Raw genomic sequence first — 16,686 nt, 5'->3', positions numbered from 1 at the left:
AGCCTATGCATATGGCACAGCTAAGACAGAAGCACAAACAGGAGCTCTGCCTATTACAGTCTCAAACTGGCAACCAAAATTGAAACAGCCACTCTCTAAAGGCACCAACCTCATTTTCCCCTCATGCTCTGACCACAGAAAAGGCAGACCCCAGCACACAGAGCTGGGTACCCAAGGCATCAGTCTCTTGTTTCAGACAAGCTAATTACCTCCAGAGATGCAGCATTCAAAGGGTTATTTCTGCGCCTAAATTGTGGATGCTGGAGTTCAGCCTTAAGATCCCAACTTTGAAACGTTGGCTTGTAGTCTTGGGAAACCAGAAGGAGAGGAGAGCAGCGCTGTGCCAGATAGCTGGGACCTAGCAACCGCCAATCGGGACCAAGGCAACACAAGCTAGGTTTTAAACCAAGTAATAGATAGGAAAAAATGGGATCATGCTGGGAAGCAAGTGAAAGAGAAGGGAAGCCGAGTAACCATAACGCACATGAAACGGGCACGATCTCACACCTGCAGCTGAAGCAGAATTGCTGAGCAGCCTCTCCGCTCCCAGCTGCTCCTTTTGCATGGAGATCTTCCTTGTTCATAGCCTCCATGCCCCCTTCTTTCCATGCACTCAGCTCTGCCAACGTGAGCTGTACTCCAGCCCCTTGGCCAGAGCCCACTTTGACAGTTTTGAGTGTGGTCCTGCACAGAACCCAGCTTCTTTCTACCAAGTCTCAGCTGGCTCTGCCTCCAAGCAAGGACACGGGACTCAAAAGCTTATCGTTTTCATAGACACACAGCAAAAGACACGCAGGCAGCAAGCTGTCCTCCCCATTTTATGGGCCTAAGGCTTGCTTTCACACACAGCACTAAACACCTCGCCAATAACTGCTTGACTGCAAACAGCTAGAATCCAGACAGATGCCTCCATTACAATACTTCCCCCTTTCATTCTTCCAGACTACTTTATACTGCTGTTACACCCTTTGAGTCGCTTCTTTATCTCTCTTTAGTCCACGCAACCTTCTTTGCAGGCACTTAGCCCAAGAAGGACGGGACAGCAGGCCCTAACTAATCACCTGTGATACTAAGGACTGCATATGCAATGATTTGCAAGCCCTGCTTCCCTGATCAATCCCATCCTGTGCCTTTGCATACGCAGCCATTTGTACCCTGCCTTTTGCTCCCAGATCCCATAAAGAACTTTTCCCTGTCATCATTAGGCCTTCTTGTATTCACTAAGGGCTCCCGGTGGCTCCGTGTTACCCTGTGCCTTTTAAGATATTCCACGTTACTTCATTCCAGTCGCAAAATAACAATACCCCAAATACAAATCAATCCCAAGCTCGCTTGGACAGGAGCGGCTACACAACGTGAAAACATCTACGCGCACAGAAGCACACCTCATGCTGCTGGACCGCTAATTCAGACACACCAATCAAGCCACGTTTACATGCCATGCTCCCTGTTGTTTAAATGAGACACATTCACACCACACCTAGGAGGAAAACCAAGCCAACACATACACAGCAGCTGGCTTGATAATTGTCCTCCACTGCAAGCCATTTCTCCAGTAATTAGAGGGCTTAGATGCTGTAACAAGGCTAACACTAGTTCCACCCACAGGGCAAAGTTCAGGCAGAGAATCTGGAGAACAGTGAACAATAAATGGGCAGTGAATTAGAAGCCAGTCATCTCAGTGGGAGCACCGAGTACACAAGCCAACAGCTTCATTTAATTACACAAAGGCATCTCAATCTGTTCCCCACTGCCTTGGTCTTTTCGGGATAGGAAGCGCACTTGCCAGTTTTAATAAGAATTAAGTAATGGCTGCCTGTCCAAAGCTACCTATTGCCACAGCCCAATTTATTCGCAGTTAAGAAAGGCGACACAGGGTCATCCAGACCCAAATTCTCAGCATCATGAAGTTATGAATACCCATTGTTCCTTGAGGATGGAGTGAAGGACCACTCAAATAGCATCCGCTTGCAGCACTTGCTGTTCCTAACACCCGAGATTCTAAAACACCACGACCCCAAAGCATACCACAAGTGTTACTGAAGCCAGCTTGTCTACCATTATAAAAATGAGCTTTGTAGATGTTTGTTTAAAACTGAATTCAGGTTTTCCCAACCATTTAATGCTTCATATTGGGATCCCAGGCAATCAGCATCCCTTGCTGATGCTCAGAGCTATTTGGTCTTAGGGGCTCTGCAGGTACTGCCCCAGAAGCTCATGGATTCAGGTCCCAGTTCAGAACAGCATCCCTGTTCAGATAAGCTATTTGAAGCCCAGCACCTGAGCTCTGCACCCCCAAGCTTCTTTGCCCTGGACATTTGGCTCCATATTTATCAGCATGCCTTGGCCTTCAGAAGCAGCAGATTCCGCTCTCTGGGATGCCTGTGATAGCCACAGCCCTCTGAATTACAAGCAAGTTTAAATAGCCGGAATACAGCACGGATGCACACAGGGCCACCTGGGGAAGGAGCATGCTACATGCAAAGCAGTAATCACAGCCCTCCAAGGCACTGTTTATCACCTGCTCTCATGGGGTCCTCCTACACTCACCTGCACTACAGGAGGCTCTTAGAGATGAGATATGAGCCTGGTATCTTCCCTGTCCCTTTGCACACTCCCCTGCTTTGTCTCGCCATGCCTCCTCTGTGCTTTTATGTTTGCATCATTAAGTGGCCTTTAAAAGTCTATTATGCAGTTCTCATTAGACAGAGAGAAGGAAGTGCAGGGGGAAAAAGAATGAAACAAAATTAGCCAAAGGCTGGCGAGAAGAAACAAGCACAAGAGCTTAATTTCAGAGCGGTGACTACGTGTTTGCAGCAGGGAGCTGGGAGTTAGCATTGCAGATCTATGGGATGAGCAGGGCTAATTCTGACAGGTCAGGAGATAGCTGTTCAACTCTCAGCTCTGCCCCAGGGTTTTGCAGTTTGTGCCAGGCAGGTCACTCCGTATTCCCGCAACACCACTGTGAAGAAAAGGGGCAAGGACAACCCCATCACCTAAAGGCGGTCCATGCGTTTGTGGCTCTGCACAGTGGTGAGTGATGTGGCACCAACCACATTCCAAACCTCTACATTTTCTGCTAGTTCACCTTCCCCAGCACACGGACATCAACACTGAGCAGACCACAGTCCATCTTCCTCCTTCCCCAATGTAGAGTCAATGTCTTCCACTGGGAGAAAATGCCCACATTTTAGTCCAGAGCCAACTGCTCAAGGTACCTCTAGCACAAAATGTTCTACTCTGCCATCTGAATACAAAACCTCCAGCAAAACACCAGCTGCTGCTGCTGCTTGCCGCTCAGCCAGCTCAATGCATTGTGATTCTGGGTCACTGGGAAGCACCTTTACTCCAGTGCTCCCATCAGAGCAAGAGGGGTTTCCTGCAGAAACAATACCCCCGTGACAGGGAAGGCAAAGCTGTCCAGAGAAAGCAGCTGTGTTTTAGGAGCAGGGGAGAATTATTCCTATTTAAAGCACTGGTAATTTCCCTCCTCTTCTTTATCTCAGGGAGATAATGACCCTCACACTGTAAGCCAGGCCAATTGCTGACAGGTTCAGCTTTTCACTTGAACAAAAGTTCATCCCTTCACCAGGCTGATGTCTTTACCTCATTGGAGCTCTTCATTAAAGCACCAACACCCCAGTAATGGAAATAAAATGAACTAGAAACCTTATTGCCGCTGCTCCAGGAAAGAGGTAGCACATTTCCTGCCATCCATCATGAGACCTAACAGCTCCACAGAACACGCTTCTCCCTCAGCCGGGGACTCCCAGGATATAACAAGAGGACAGCACTTTACCAGGGGATGCATTAATCTGTCTTGAAAGACCAGCCCCACAGCATGCACATCCGAACTGGAGACACCACATTAGCACTCCTGAATCATCCCTTCCTGGGTTGCGTGTGTGTTGGCAGGGGGAAGGAGTCACAACTTCCCACTGAAAGCACCGACTCTTCGGTATCAAACCCTGGTGGTGGAAAAGGAAAAGGAAAAAGCCCCCTTAACCCAGGCTTGAGTCTCCACTCCATAGAAGCGCTGCAGCAAAACTCATTAGTCATGGCTGGCAAACTTGAAAGGAATAAAAGGAACCAATGAGTAATGCACCACTATAAAAATATAACAACCTCAATAATGGGAAAATCAAAACCCTGCACATAAACAAAGCCACCGAAACAGGAGCGCTTGAGCCAAGGTATATAGTTCCCAAATTCCATCTGTATAACTGCATTTGGAGCATTTCATCTTGAGTGTTGCTATACACACCAGCTTGGAAATTGTGGGTTTCTAAGCCCTGACATATGCACAAATGCATAGATACAACCATCATCTCCATCGTCTTGGGAATCCCTTCCAAACGTTGCCATTCCAAGAAGAAGCAGGTGAGGGACAGAGGCTCTATCTAGCATATGTGGCAGCTTTAAAAGCTGCATTTATGCAAGCAAATGGAGCGTATCAGCTGCACTGTATTAACACCACTGCCTGCAAATGGGACTCTCATTTTTGTTGCTGTGACTGGAAACTTGCTCAACACAGAGTCAAGGAGAAAACCGCTTGGAGTGGTACGTTCAGAACAGCATTTGCACCTCTTGCAGCACAAACCCACTGTATCTGCCACATTGCAGGAGCACAGTCTTGTCCATGCTTTGCACACAGAGAGAACCGAGGAGAGGCCTCCCACTACGATGCCCCCGGCCAAACCAGCAAGTCTACAGGGAGGAGAACAACCCAAACTGCAGGCTGAACCCCACAAACCACTGCACAAATCCTGTCAATTACCTCAGCTAAGGGCCATAAAGAGCTTTAAGACAAAGCTGATTCCATCATTCAACCCATGATTCCATTGCTAAAAGCCCTGGATCTGCACCTCAAGAGCTTGCAAAAGAACCTCCACCTTCATCTTAACCCGATGAAAAGCAAGTTTCTGGTTCTGGTGGCCTTGAAGCTTAAAGCTTCAACACGGCCAAAGACTAAATAGGCAAAAAGAATGCTAAAATGGTTTTCTCTTTGTAGCTTTAACCTCTCTGCCACAGGTTTCTTCCCAGTCTTGCCAAGCTCACCATGCACGTACACTGCCATATCCACCCAGGGTGGCCAGAGCCATCACTGCTATCAGGGGGTGACATTCATAGTGCAATAATAAGTCAGTAGAGAGGCTGACCAGATAATTCCCCTGTCCCTCTATGATTTTGTCTGTATGACTATACTCTGAAAAGCAGGCTATTTGAGGATGTTTGCTTCTCTATGACAGCTCTTCCCTAGCACCTAATGGGCTCTAACATGTATTTTAACATGACACCTTTATTAAGTCATTTTCCTATTCCTGAATGCCACCTGCAGACATCAACTTGTGCTATTCATTCCAACTTTATAACAACTGGAATAAAACCTGCTGGATTTTCTTCTTGACATGCTGATATTCCCAGAGACCTAAGGGCTATAGAGTGAATTCTTATACAATATGATAATTGACTCAGTCTCCAAAGGATAAGCATGTCAAGATACAAAAGTCATTTTTTTCTTACCAATGCAATGAAGATGTGATTGAGAATGTCATGTTCTGGGTGCATGAGCAATAGTCTCATAACTCATGATCTCAAATAAATTGTCCTATCATTTGTACAAGTTAGGAGGTATTCCAAGTCAGACAAGCTGAAAGCAGAAGTTTAAACATGCTCAGCATGGCAGAAAGAATATTAATCCCTCCCCCCTATATAAATGTTAAATCACAGTCTCTCACTTAGGGTTAATCAATCTTCCAGTGGTGCTCAAGCCCACCAAACACAAACATATTTTCCTGCAAAATCTGGCAGAAAAGGGCTTCGCTGAAGCACTGGAAAAGGCTTTGACAAGTCCCCAGTGAAAAGCACTACATGAGCACACACATAACCTCACCGCTACATACCAGTTACCCTGACCGACTTGTCCATGATTACCTGACTAAGGAGCCATTTATGTGAAAGATGCCATAGGCGATGTAGGTTTTGGTTCCCCCTTCGTTCCCATAAAACACTATTCACTTCCATAATTGAACCGTCAGCAACAAAGAACCTCTAACAAATGAAGCAATTTCTGGGGAAACTCAGACCCTAAATCCATGCAGGCAACAGCTCTTGGGCAGAGTTCAAACACATCCCCTGCTTACATTCTTTATCTCAGGCCACTTAAAAACCCCGAAGAACAGATGCATTAAAAGGACTTAGGAGAGAACAAGAACAGCATTGCAGGCTGAGATCACTCCAAAAAGGAGGAGAGGATGCTAATTATACCACTGTTAAAATGGAATCACTGGAGGAATAACAACAAACAGTCAAGACAGTTAAGTAGTGCAAGAGCTGCTATACTACTTCATCAGTGCTAGGCCATCCGCCTGAATGGAGAGTAACAGATTACATCAATGTAGTGACAGGCAATCAATGAACACTCAATTAACAGTTACAATATTACTAACTTAAGCAAAATGTGCTTTTGCTAATGGCAATCTCTCCTTTGTACTGATACCACCCTAATTTAGTTTTCTTCAATGCACCAACATCAGACGTTGAAAGAAAGAAATTCAGATGCCACCATGAGAGAGGAAATACCCCTTTGATTCTGCAAAGAGCCAAGTCAAAGGGACAGAAAGGAGACAAGACAAGGCTGCAGGATGACAGGCTGCTGGAAATGTCCAAGGCCAGGTTGGACAGGGCTTGGAGCAACACGCATAAGGTTCAATGTGTCGCTGCATTTTCTTGCCATTGCTCCTTTCCTCTCCTACCGTGCTCTGCAGCTTTAAGTTTGGCAAGGAGCTGGGTGAAAGCAACCCTTCTAAGCATACCCTGTGCCCTAATTAACACACCAGCCACCACTTGAATGGTAATGATACCACTTAAATCTCTCTCCCCGAGTTTGCTGAACATGTCCCGGGTGGTGGCATAAGGGATTTGTAGTTGCAGCATCCTTTGTTTCTGTGCAACTCCACAGCCTGCAAGCTGACCTAAAAGAGCTCTGCAAGATGTATCATTCCAATTTAGAAACAGCAAAAGTACCAAGTCCTGGGTAATTTGCTCCTCTCCTTAAATATAAAGCTGTACAAAAATAAAACACGCCTTTCTCTCATCTGAATTTATCTAGCTGGAGCATCCAGACACAGACCCACGTCCTGCCTCCATACTTTAGGCTAGCAGAGGTCCCTTCATCTGGTTAAGTACTTACAGACAATATTCAAATCACCCCTTAACCTTATCTTAGTTAAAAAGAACATATTGAGCTTCAGTTCTGTCTCCAGCATGCTTGAGACCTCACACCATCCCTGTGGCTCTTATCTTCCACCAGTTTGCCAACATCATTTTAAAGGTACGGATGCCACAACTGCACACAATGATCTTCCTACTTGTATTCATTATTTCTTTGCTCAGACAGCCAAAGACAGCATTAGCACTCCTGAGAATCCACAACACAAGACCAGCTAGCTATTGATAAGATAATGAAATTAAGCTTCAGCTTCTCAGCTTGGCATCGCAGCTCCCAGGGCTTCCTCTCTCAAAGTGTGGTTTTACTCCCTACTCTCCTTAATGTGGATTAGTAAATTATCACATGCCAGCAATGGTGCAAGAGCCATCTGTACATTTACCCTTTTCCCACTACAAAACAACCTGACTGCACTTCATGCCCTTTCTCAAACCCCCGTTTGTCACAGTACAGGAACACGCGTTACCTTGGCTCAGATAATACAGGTTATGCTGCAGACACCTCAAAACCAGAGCCCGGCTCACCATCCCATATGTGAACTTCCTGCTGTCGGGATCCCAGGCAGAACAGGGCATTCATTGCCCCAACACAGCCGCAGGTCCCAAACCGTGCTTTGTGCCACTGCAGTAAAGCCAGCTCCTGGGAGCCAAACCATCTCCATCAACCACAGCCAGGCAGTGCCAGTGTATCTGCACTCCAGGCTCCTGCCTGAAACAATCTACCGCACAAGGACTACAGCATCTCACACCCCTTCCAACAGAACTACCCCTGCCACGCAGTGCGGGTTCAGATACAGCCCAAGACATAGCTCACATCCTCCTCCTAGAGCCATCGTCGTGCCTCTGACCCACACAGGACAAGGAGCCGGAGCCAGCCACAAGGTGTGCTCTGGGTAACGCTTGCCAGCACATTGCAGATTCATGCCATATCAGATGCCAGATGGAAACTGCAAACTCACCCAGCATTTGAAGGGATCGGGACCCAGGGGTTTGCATTAAGAAGCTTTCTCTCTCCCTATCCCCAGCCCTACCAGTTGGATGCTAACACCAACTGGATTTTGCACCAAGGAAGAAATTCATCACAGCAAATGTGCAAGCACTGACATCTTAAGACAAAAAAGGTGCTGATTTCTCAACTGTTCACTGTGTATTATGGAAATACATTCTTAGGGACTATTAAATCTGGGGATTATGGACTCGATGAGCAGCAGCTCAATGGACTAGCTTGCAAATACGTCCTTAAAATGCAGATTAATTATCTAAGAGACCAGAACATTTCTTTTTCCTGCAGACTTTCTAATGATCTGTTGCATAAACAAACACCCAGACAGTTTTGTTTGCATTTGTGTTGGCTGGGATGCTCTTCAATAACTAAAGAGTGACTGAGGAGACTTAAATCTTATTTAACACCCAGCAGGAACAGAACAAAAGGCATGTCAGTCTAAATCACCGGAAGATACATCTCCTTTAAAGACCCTTGAGAAGTCCATAGTAACGATACCTAAAGGCCCTGTTTCCAAAAACAAAACTTCAGATAGGCCGTGCAGCATTACATTCTTTCCATTAGGTTGCATTAAAGAAGCTACATCATTTAACAACTAGTATTCCCACCAACCCCTTTTTAAATGAGCAAGGCATTTTGTACTACAGAGATGGTGTTCAGGGCCCTCTCAGATTCAGATTACCACCGGTGCCCAAATAGGAGTTGCATTTGGAAGACCTGTACAGCGTAAGATTGACGATGGGGCAAGCATTACATGATAGTTGCCATCATCATGGGCACAGAGCTCTGCTGCTGCCCTCACCTCCTCCTTCCTGTCTTATAATTTGAACCCTTAGAGTTGGACCTTGAAAATCCCCTCTTTCTGTTCAAGTCTGCCATTGATAGAGGATTACATTGATACAGGATCAATCACAGTGGTCATTTTCTCAGTAAGGGGAATTAACATGTTCTTTGTAGACTCTGTTTTCAGCTTCCAACTACTCCATTTGCTTACACCTTCTCTGATAGGCTAGCATTGCTGCTGGATATCAAAAGCAATGCAAAGCAAGTGTGAAACATTATTATTCCAGCTTCACACCCACTTTCCCTTGGTGTGAACAATAACGCAGACCGCAAGACAGTGATGAATTGGACCTGGAGAGGACCAGATGCTCTGTGAACATTAACACAGTCTCTGCCCCAAACATTTTTCAGCTTAAACAGAGATGTGATAGCCTGCTTTCAAAGCTGCCCATGCACACATACTATCTTCTAACACCAGATGTTACCTGATCACACACAGGGTGGAGCAAAAACGGAAAACAAGCAGAGACCAAACAAGAAAACAAGGGCAAACAGTGAGTGTGGGTAGAGTGAAATACATTTTGATCAAGCTTTTTGGGGTGAGAAAAAAAGCAGTTTTGGCACATCTAACAGTTTGCAGATCAGTGGTTTCAGTGCACTAGTGTGTTTGCAGCCAGGCTCTGCCCGTGGCTTGGTTTCTTGCCACTTCACCTGAGATGAGCCACATTAAAAGTGACTATCAGACACAAGAATTTGCTGCTTCATCATAGTCTATAAAGAGAAAGCACAGGGCTGATGCCCAACATGAATCCCACTACAGACTCAAACATCAGTGACAACGAGCCTTGCAACCACGCAGAGCAGGGCCAGAGAGGCATTAAAAACCTCACTTCATTCAGAAAAAACATCAACTTCTGTCACTGAACCCAAAAAATCTTGGTTTCTACAAAAACGTTACAAGAAAAACATGAAAGCAATAGAAAACATCGCAGTGATTTTTAACAACCCATTCCCTCCCGACCCGGCCCAGACTACCTTTGGTACCTGGTTCAGACGTCTGTGTAGGAAGGGAAGTGAGGGTGAGGAACCACTACTATGCAGAGAACCACTACTATGCACTACTATGCAGAACCACTACTATGCTTCGTGCTGAAGCAGCCGAGGTGCGACCACACAGTTCATCCATAGCCATGGGAAGGACCCACCGCGATGCTCCCATGGGATGCAGGTGAACTGGCATTAGGATGCACAGAAAGAGCTGTTCCCCACCAGCCACCATCCTCCCCCCCAGCACACACACACAATATATGATGATCCCAGAGAGGAAAAACTTGCTTCTTATATATAGCAAAACCTTCCAGGAGCTGAGCACATGCCAGAGTGGGTGGGAAATTAGTATTATTACCACTGTGTGCTCACAGGGTCTAAGACCTCAGATGACTTGTTTGTGCCCAGAATGAATTCCTGCAGACTCATTATAAACCCTTGCAAAGCAGGGTTTATAAGGTCACAGAAGAATTTCCATTAACTGTAGCCTAGCTCGGGATTGCCACGATGATCTATCTCTCTCATTTATGCATATGCAATAAGGCCAAGACGAAGCTCCTTTGCTTTATTTCCACATCATTGTGCTGATGCTGAGCTAACCAAATAAACAAACTGAAAAGCGAATGGGGAAGGGGGGGGGGAAGGAACAGAGAGAATAAGGGAAAAGAAATGTGTGCCAGGCTCTCTCCCTCATGAAGGATGCAAATAAATTCCACAAGCTTTGAAGCCGGGAGATCTCGGCAGAGATGAAAATCCCCTCGTGCTGGATGGCTCACCGGGTGCTCTGTTAAGACACTGCTTGGGCATGTATTATGCAGCTGCTTCCATGCAAAGGATGGTCGGAATAGTTCCCCCAACACCTGACCAAGACCTGGCTCAGGGCTTTGCGATCGAGCAGAAACAGGAACCCTCTGGGCTCTCCGATCCCCCTCCCACCACTGTAAGACAGCAGCAAACAGTAACACTCCCCTTCAAACACTAAACACTTGCCAAGAGGCACGGAGGATGTGTCCATCCACTCATGTAGATGGACAGCTTACATCTCGGCTCCCTTCTTCCTTCAGTATGATGGCATCTAGCCCCTTGGAAAACCCAGGGGCAGGTCCCACCAGACGGCCACCAGGACTTAGCAAAGTTCCCCATAATTCACTGTAAAGCCCAGCTGGATGCAGCACTATCTGGATACCCGCAGCTCCTGCTCCAGCAGTCATGAATCCCTGACCTGACACAAGAGGCTTTGGGAAGAGCTGACTGTCCCTGCTCCATCACTGCAAACACCCGCTGGACCACACCATGCCCATGCAGGAGAGCAGTGTCTGCACCTCCCATGGCTCCCCTTTGCCCACACAGCCACAAGTCCTCATCAGCTGCACACAGATCACACCCCTGCATGTTCTCCTATGGAATCCCACAGAAGCACTTTGGCTACATCCTTAGGAAAAGATGCGCTTGTGTTTTAGCTTTTCATGTGCTTGTCATGCTTGGCTCTGAGTTATACCCTGACTACAGTGTCCGAACCATCGGCACGCTCAAATCCATCAGCCTGGTCTCTTAATTCTTCCAAATGCTTCGCAGCTAAAGCAAACCCTTTCTGTTCTCACTCTAACTCAGCTCTGCTCTGCTTCCACCTCCAAATCATTAAAGAGAATAAATAAGCCTAGCCTCAGTGTGAGGAACCTTCACATAACCACCTATCTACGCTCTGATCAGCACCCCTCCATTACACTCCTATTTTCCACAGCTTAACTAGGAAAGCTGGCACTGAACTCTGCCCCTTACCCTACAGCTATTTATTCCCCAAAATAGCCTCTTTCAGGTAAGTCTAATGAAAAATCCAAATAAATGAGGTACATTTCCAGTGCCTATTTCATCGGCCTGCCAAGCTGCACGTAGCATTAGGAAGGCAGGCTTCCTTACTCATCTTCTCCATATAAGCTATGGTGATTTAACCTCCCAAGGTTAGACCCATCCGTTCCAGTCCCATTATATGTGATAATTAGCCCCCTCCCACCTAGCACAGAACAGAAGCAAAACTCACCTACCCTCAGATTGGGTTTCTGTAAAGGCATTGCATGGTAAAACTCCTGCTGCATCTGGCAGCTCCTTTTGACCGCTTCAGTTCCTCTGGGGTAACTTCCCAGCAAGGAGGAAGAGGAGGAATCATCCCTTCCATGTTAACAGCTGCTTCTATTTCACACTTTATTTACTTCAGGGCTCTCAGATGAACCATCCCCAGTCCCACTCATTTACAACACAGGGTTGTTTTTTTTTCCTTTGGTCATTATTTGCTCTTTAAACAGTTCAATCACTGCTAATTTACTGCGAATGGTGGGGGGGATTTCCTCAGCATCCTGGTACAAGGAAATCACTTTTCCCTCAGCCAGTGTTTCTCTCTGCCACAGCTTCTCCTGTATGCTGGGGTTCAGGGAGCCTCAATTCACTACTGCTGCCCTTGGAGGCAATTCAGCACCCTGTAGTTGCCTGGCTGTGCCGGACACCACCTACACAACGCTGCTTATGCTGCACCGCATCCAGGAGCATGGGGAGGCTTCTCCCAGCTCCAGCAAGGTCTCCCACAGGGGCAGAGCAATGAGCAGACGCTGAGGTCCTGTGTCTAGCTCACCTTGGTTGGCTTAGTCATAGAGAAGCTGGTGGCAGGAGAGCGGTGATAAATCACAGCTGAGCCTCCTTTCTCCCCTCTCTTGCTAGGCACCCCCAGAAACGCGGCTGAAAGGTACCCAAGGAGGCCCAAGCTCACTTCATTTACATTCGCTCCTATAGACACTAGGTGAGCATTTTAAGGTACAGGAAACATTTCTGCGTTTACTGCCCTGACAGCTTTTGAACCGGTTGAAGTTTGCGATCTCTGCTCTACCCATCTGCCACTCGCTGTTGACCAACGTGGAAATGATCCTGTTCGAGCTGGTCCTCACTGCGTTTTGCTGCACCTTCATTAAAACTAACTGCCCCATCCATCCCCAGCAGCACACCAAGCCTTCGACAGGCACGAACACCACAAAAAGCACTGTTACACTGACAGCACTGGTTATCCTTCCAAGCCACGTCCTGCAGGTCAGGCAAAAAGTTATTATGGGGAGTTACCAGGGTGTTCCCTTCTATTCACACACAGCAAGATGCTCCCTGCATTAAAAGATACTTCAGCCTTATGTATGCTGTCTTAGAAGCCTCTGGCTCAGGGCAGAGAAACAGTTCTGAGAGGACTTGCAAAACTTTTGTCTCACCTTTTGCCACCTAAAGCATGAAAAATAGATCAAATCTGACCCTAACCAGTCCTGGGCATGAAGATCTTCCCCCTCAAAGTCAGAAAGAATCAATATCCACAAGCCAGGCTCATCAGCAAGCCTTTAAAAAGGGCAAGTCATCTGCAGATGCTTAGTGCAGACTGAATGCAGAATAAAGCTTAAGCACTTGTCAAAGAAATCAAAGTTTCTTAGGTGCTGCTCGGTATCTCTGCCCATATGGCCCAGCGATGTCTGAGTGTAAGCATGTACCTGCTCCTTCATCACTTGTGTCACCCCACGCTCCTCCTTTCCCTCCTGACATGGAAGCCCACCTCCCACACGGACAGGCTCTGGCTCCGCATGCACACCCAGCACAACCACACAGCTTCTCTTCCAGCAAAGGGGACCAAGGCCGTTCCTGCCTCATCTCACATGGAAAACCAGCTGCTGCTCCCAGAGAAAGAATTACCTAAGCCAGCACGGTCGAAGCAGAGATCCTACACTGCAGACAGATGCTTTCCTATCAGAACTCACGCGATCAGTCAGCATCTAGCTGAGGAGCTTCCCCAAAGCTATAAGTTCACTCGCTTTGCAGCAAGCAAAGGAGTCGGTGCGAGCACTCTCCCATGCGCTGGAGATGGGATTTCCTGACAAAACGTAGCTTCCAGAATAGCTGGTTTGGAGGCAGCACCTCCTTGCTGTGCCTTTGATGAGCTCCCTGAAGACCAGCTCCCTCGAATCATTTGCCATTCACCCACAGATTGCTGCATGCTCCTTGGCATCCGAGCGGTTCGGTCTTTGCCAGCCCACATGACTGCTTGGCTTCTTCTCCTTGCACAGCTTGCAAAAGAAATCTCCAGCAAGAAACTTGCAGACAGCATCAGCACCGTCTCCATGGGTCTCTCACTCACGGCCCTAAACCCCCTTTCAGAGCCAGCCTTTCACAGTTGACTCCTCTCAGGGAGGTGTTGGTACCTCCATCAGCCTCTTCCCACTCAAGGAAACCCACTGGCCTGCCCACAGCCCTTCATTTGGGGTTCGCCCTGTTCCCCCATCCCCAAGAGCACGCACATCATCTCCACAGGAGCCAGCTCTTAAGGGGTTAAAACAAACTGCCATTTAAAGAGCATTCTCCTCAGCTGTACCGCTCAGCACAGGCTGTCAGCTCCCTCTTGCCCACAACCCAGGTACAGGTGTCTCCGCTCAGGGTGTTAATTCATGCCAGGTGTGTGGAAAGCAGCACCTGCAAACCAGGCACAGCCACACAGCAACTTTCCAACTTCTTCTGGCTCTGCTGTAATCAGAGCCAGCCCCGAAATGGAAACCAACGGGGAAAGGTTCAGCCGCTTACCATATATTTCTCTACGCAGATGGTTCCCTTCAAATACACATACTAATATGCATAAACACTAAAGCAGACTTGCACCACGGCACTTTTAAAATGCCTTGGCACGGTGGGAGCCTCTCTGCAGATTGCTTCCACAGAGCACGCTTCTACCCCTATGCAAAACGCAGACTAAAGCAAGCCATGGCAGAAAAGCACCGAGTGCTGTTATAACATCATCTCCTACCTGTGAGCACACACGTCCTAGCGCCCAGGAACTGGTAGCAGGAGCTGCTGCCGGCAGCTCTACGGGAGCACCAGCGACTCCATGGGGATGCTCGCTTGCTTGCTCGCTCTCCGATGCTGTAGAGCCTCGGCTGCCTGTCCAGGGAAGCAGGGGAAGCTCTGCTCCCGGCCAACTGCGGCGGTCCTCGGAGGAAAGGCTTCAGAGAGACAAAGGGAACGGGGTCCTGCTGGGGGCAAGCAGAGGAGCCTCCCGCTGCCGCGGCGTGGGGCAGCCGGTGCCCAGCAGCGCTCGGGCAGGAACGCTGCCCAGGATGCGGTGGCAGAGTGAGCCATCCCTCAGCATCTCCCGCTAGCGGAAGGCCCCCGGGGAAGCAAGGAGCAGCTCTTGGCTCCTCCAGGAAGCAGCACCTCACCGCAAAGGCCACACGTGCGGGACATGAAGCAGCCCCTATGTGGGCTAAATTAACTTCCCCAGGGTCACAACCTCGGGGTCTCGCACCTGGGAAAGGAAAAAGCCTGATGGAGGGTGAGGGCTGAGTAACGCTCAGAGCATCTCCTCCGTATGCAGAGCCGCAGGGTACGCCGGAGTTTATGCATAAACAACACCGAATAAAGTTGGGCCTAGGAAGAGGCTGCTGCATGGAGTTTCCCCCCCCACACTGCCCAGAATCAACACCGCTTGCTCATTAAAGGAGTCTCTGTCGGCATCAAACCTGCACGTCTGCGCATACAAGTACCTCATATACCCTAAGACAAATTATTCACGAGCACAACTCCAGTGACACGCATTCCAGAACAATGAACCTTTTCTTCCCAATCCGAAGCCTGAGAAAAATCTCGCTTCAACAGCATTTCCCCCCTGCCTATGCCAGTCGCACGCAGGCTGAGAATACAGCAACACGCAAGTACCCGGGGAGCATCCATTCCAGCCAGCCCCGCTCCCGTCCCCATGTACGGATGTCCACGGGAGACATCCCGGGGACCGTTCCTCGGTAACCCGGAGGAGTTGCAGCCACACTGAGTCCCCCTTTCCCCGCACTCCTTCAACTTCAGCTCTCCCGAAAGCTGGAACACGACATTTTGCAACTCTTGCTACGCTGAACACACTGCGGCCACCAGCATCCCCCCCCCAACAAGGGCTGGTAACAAAGTCCTTCACCAAGTGCTGCCGTAACCGGGGCGAGCGGCGCTGCCGCCGCCGGTAAGCATGGCGCGGCGGGCGCGTCCGGCTCCGCTTCGCCCCTCGCTCCGAGCCCTGCCCGGGGCTCCCAGCGCCGCCCGGCTCCGCAGCGGCGAGCGGGCGAGCGGCGCATCCCGGGCCCGGGCATCCCGCAGCGGGGAGCGGAGCTCCGGGTCCCCGCTGCCCCTTCCTTCATCCCCGCCGCCCCGGTCCTCCCTCCCTCCCTCCCCGCGGCGGCTCCTACCTGGGCTGGGCGGCGCGGCTCTGCCCGCGGCTGCTCCGGCCCCGCTCCGACCGCGGCGGCGGCGGCGGCGCCCCCAGCGGCGAGCGGGGGAACTGCAGGGGCGGCTGCCGGGGCACGGCGCCGAGGGAAGGGGGTGACGGGCTCGGGGGCCCCCCCGCGGGCGTGCGGGGCAGCGCGGGGCAGGAAGGGAGGGGATGCAGGATGCAGGATGCAGGGCGGCAGGGACGGGTGCAGCCAGGGCAGGAGAACGGAGATGGAAGGAGGGCAGGGTGAGGACGGCAGGAAACGGGGCAGAAACCAGGACGGAGGGAACAGAGGGGTGCAGGAAGGGGAGGGGACTGAGGAGGGACGGAAGAAGGGCAGGGAGCGGTGGGGTACGGGAGCTGTTGC

General features: G+C 49.3%; 1 protein-coding gene across 4 annotated transcripts in view; it reads right to left on the bottom strand.

Moving 5' to 3' along the window:
- The window catches only part of GRIK4 (glutamate ionotropic receptor kainate type subunit 4), a 180,264-nt gene extending 163,916 nt beyond the window's left edge, over nucleotides 1-16,348 (bottom strand). For 3 of the 4 annotated variants that reach the window (XR_010616437.1, XM_065697041.1, XM_065697044.1), the window contains exon 1: nucleotides 16,297-16,348. The gene's annotated coding sequence lies outside the window, so the exon portion shown is untranslated. Of the gene's footprint in view, nucleotides 1-14,873; nucleotides 15,313-16,296 lie in introns of those variants that run through there. The other variant, XM_065697042.1, reaches the window with a different exon arrangement.
- Between the last annotated feature and the right edge of the window lie 338 nt (nucleotides 16,349-16,686).

Source organism: Lathamus discolor, chromosome 17, assembly GCF_037157495.1.
Source record: "Lathamus discolor isolate bLatDis1 chromosome 17, bLatDis1.hap1, whole genome shotgun sequence".
In the NCBI taxonomy this organism is placed as follows: domain Eukaryota; kingdom Metazoa; phylum Chordata; class Aves; order Psittaciformes; family Psittacidae; genus Lathamus; species Lathamus discolor.
Note: the sequence above shows the minus strand (reverse complement) of the source record. Positions and strands in the feature narration are given on the sequence as shown.